Genomic DNA, 4,129 nt, shown 5'->3' on the forward strand with positions numbered 1-4,129 from the left:
CGTTTATTCTTGAATTTCTTAACAACTATATTTACTTTACCCTCACTTTTAATGCACTTTTTATATATTTTTTAATATATATCCTTTATAAATATATTTTTTTGTTAAAATAAAATTACAATTTAATAAATAAAAAAAAGCACTAAAATTAAAAATAAAAAGTATAATAATGTAGAGATAGAAATTGCTGCAATTCAACCGTTGAAATAAAACTGCATGTAGTTCTGCTGAAGAGTCGTAAAAACTTCGCCCAACGTGGGGCTCGAACCCACGACCCCGAGATTAAGAGTCTCGTGCTCTACCGACTGTGCTAGCCGGGCACACTAAAACAGGTTTCTAAAAATTAAAAACTTATTAGTATCGTTTTTTTTAATTGTTAAAATTTTCATTTGAATTTAATTTTAAGCTAGTAGTAGGATGCTTTTAATTTTTTCATGGAAAAGTTCTTTTTTCGCTTAACATTTTAATTTAATTTTTTAAGAGAGTTATTGAAAATTTATTTATTTCAAAATTATCATCCCCTCCTCTCAAAAAGAATAACGGACGAATAAAGCTGAATACAAAAGCGCACCATTTTCATTTTAGACTTAAGATGATCCAGAATGAATCGTTCTAATCGTCTGCATCCCATTTCATGTTTTTATAGTTTTATTATTTTTTTTCCCGGCACAAAAGGTGCATTGGATATTTTATGGTTAGCTTTCTCTTTAAAATTTTATAAAATAGAAGTACCTATTTGATACACATATTTCGCTCAGAAAGGAAGTAACTTTTTCGTGGTTTCATACCACACGAAGTTCATAGATATATTTATTTTTAATTTCATAGTGGTGTTCCCCCTGAAAAGGAACTTTTAACTCGTGAATTAAAGCTATGTGTAAAATGTTATGCTTCTTAATGCCTAATGTTTTTAATCAAACATTACAGAATAAAAGTTCAGAATTTCAGAAAAAGTTTTTTACAAAATGAGCGGCCACAGTGCAACTCCATCTAACAAATGACGATGACAAAAATTGTCTGCCAATTACGATTTTTTTCGTAAAAAATGCATTCTCTGTCACTTCATTACTATTCATTTTTAATGAAATATAGAATTATTATGGATATTTTAAAATAATCTGAAAATGACATTATTTTACGCTTGTTTCTAAACTTTTAGAAATAAACTTTTTAATGTTCTGATCTGAGCAATACATCGAAAAGGAAATACGTTGCATTCAAATTAAAAACCATTTTTTTAATCGTCTAAAATTTTCAAGGTTTGAAAAAGTGACCATTGTTAAAGATGCTCTACCACTGGCTAGTAGAAAAGTTTCCTAAATGTGTGCCATGAAACAGAGATATTCTCTTTCACTGATGTTCATACATTTTTAATCATTCATATAATTAGGGCTTTTAAAATTCAGCGGAAAATGCCATTCATAATTTTATTCTCCTCGTGATTTTCCCGGAAGTATTTAGCAAAATCAGTTCCGGGAATATCAGTTATCGTATAAACGTCTCATTCTTTAACATGTGTAGTGACTATTTTAATTTCTACTTTTTTTGTGCCAAAAGTAAATTAGAGAAAGACATTGAATTCATTCAATATATATTTATACTTCTAAATTTTTTAATACCAGTTTAATGAATCACGCTTCAACACTGCGTAGTTACCTTATTTTTTTGCACACTCATTTTTTTATTTCGTTAAGCTATATATTAAGTTATAGCTATATTTTAAGTTATATATTTAAATGTTTGAATCAACCAAAATATGTACTTTTGAGTACAGTTTAAATTCATGATTTATAAGGAAAGAATCCTTTTAAGAAATCCATTAGCAAAAAGAAAAATATTATTTGAGCATCTTAAAGAAGAAATCAAACTATAATTTTAAACTATATAAAACTAACTCACTCAGGGAATGAAATAAACTTTGAAACAGACAAATATTTAAAAAAATATGTAAATTGAACTTTTTTAAAACGTCAATCGGACGAGACTTTTATCTCTCAGACAAAAATTATTATCCATAATTCTGCTTTTTTTTGTTTTTTGTGTGTGTGCATATTTTTAGACGTTCAACGAATGCAAGGGCAGCAGTAACATTTCAAATAACATTCAATCACGAACGCTTTTGTTTCCGTTCATACGAGGGATCGGAAGTAGTAGTGAAACTAACGTAGTCGCTACTTTTTATCGTAGTTTGTAGTGTAGTGTAGTGAATAGAGCGATACGAAAAAAAAAAAAAAAGAAGAAAAAAAGTTTGCAGCTTAAACGCTAGCTTAGAAAAGAAAGAAGGAACCTCTGTAGCAACTCATATTTCGAATTGGATGGGTACAAATCTTCGGGTCAATGAAAGGTTCAACAGAAATAACGTATTTAAAATCATTTATAACTAATATATTTTAAACTTACTGAAAATAGATCACATGTGAATGCAGCAGACTCGTGAAACATGGATGTTATTTCAAAGGAAAAGAACGTATTTTTGATGTACTTTAGAGGAAATAAAGGAACATGAAGCCAATAAAAAATGGCAAGTATTTGATCATTTCTTAAATTAAATATTCGCTGTCGAAAAAGACTTAAAGGGTCAATGAATAAATTCAGAAAAAACTATTTCGGGATAAGCGACTGGCTCGTGTAAGCATGACGAAATAATTCTTAACGATTCCCGCTAGCCGATTTCTTATTCAAAACCATTTTGTACAAATAAGTTCTCCAGCAAAATTCGTCTTCTTGAGGTAATGACTACTAGCAGTTGTTGGTAACAACATTTATAACAAAGAAGTTGCAGTAAACTACAAAAATAATGTAGTTTTTCCGACCACTGGTGCATAGTCATCTCCAAAAAAAAAGGCAACTCATTCACTAGTATGTAAATGTAACGTGTGCCATTTGATTCGAGACGTTGAATCAAAATATGATGTCATTAAATAATTATTTAAAAATAATGAGATTATTTTAAAAATAAAATGAATTAAGATACAAAGTTAACGGAACTTTTAATACTTTATTTGTATTAGTTATGAATGCAATTATTGAATGTATTTTAAGTAATGTATCGATTGTCTGTCGAAGGATAATTCTTTTGATGTGTGAGAAGTATTCATAAAAATGATTCACTACATAAATTATTTTTTTTTTAAAAAAAAGGAACGAATTGAAAAAGTCTTGTGACAATACAATAAGTGTCATGAGTGAAATTTAGAACACTTTTGAAAATTGCTAAGGAGTTCTAATAAATTTCTTGAATATAATAAAATGGGTATTTCCGTAAACATTAAATTAATCTTTATATAAAAATTTTTTTCAGAATTATTGAATGACTTTCGAATAATTATTCAATTCGCCTCAACAGCCCGAATTAAAAAGGCCGTTCGATTTATGTAATAATTAATAATGTGCTTCCTACACCCCCCCCCTTCAACCTTTCCTTTTCTTTATACATTCATAAGAATAGCAAGTTATTTCTTACAAAGCGTTGTTTCGATAAAGAATCGTCCAAAATTTCCACTACTTACAAAATACTCTTTAAAAAAATTAAAATATGCGAAAAAGAAAATTATGCTTAACATGGTTCTGTAAAAGATTTTCGTATTTTATTGTATTTACTTTATTATTATGGCTCTTCTGCGAATGGTTGCGTCATTATGTTGCCATTTCCAACTTGTGAATTTTTTTTAAAAAATACGGAAAAGAATTCATGGGCGATTGAATCACATTTTTACGAGGTGTGAAGTTTACATTTTTGACATTTTATTGCTTATAAACTGTTATTATTCAAGAATAGAGCAGCAAACAGAAACGGTGGGAATGGGGAGGGGGGGTGCAAAATGTTGTAAAATAATCAGACCAAGCAAGGATTTCAACCATTGACTGGCGTCTCCATCCTTTTCTGGAGGGGTTGTAGAAATTACAACTTTCCTTTGTTCAAAAGGGGTGCCGAAATGCTTCTACTGACCTAGAGAATTTCAAGGCCACCCCCATGTACCAACCCCCATTTTAGGCACCAGAAGACTGGATTGACCCACTGGCCTTGAGATAAAAGCGCGCCTTTTTAAATCTATTTTAGGGTTACTACATTTTCGCTCTTGGAAGATGCTCAACAGACTTCCTAGAAATGAAGACGAAATATTTAAAT

General features: G+C 29.7%; 1 non-coding gene across 1 annotated transcript; it reads right to left on the bottom strand.

Annotated features, from left to right (window-relative positions):
- Positions 1–247: 247 nt before the first annotated feature.
- TRNAK-CUU (transfer RNA lysine (anticodon CUU)) lies at positions 248–320 on the bottom strand. Its single transcript has one exon. It is a non-coding gene; the product is annotated as a tRNA-Lys (tRNA).
- Positions 321–4,129: the final 3,809 nt, after the last annotated feature.

Source organism: Parasteatoda tepidariorum, chromosome 3 (genome assembly GCF_043381705.1).
Source record: "Parasteatoda tepidariorum isolate YZ-2023 chromosome 3, CAS_Ptep_4.0, whole genome shotgun sequence".
In the NCBI taxonomy this organism is placed as follows: domain Eukaryota; kingdom Metazoa; phylum Arthropoda; class Arachnida; order Araneae; family Theridiidae; genus Parasteatoda; species Parasteatoda tepidariorum.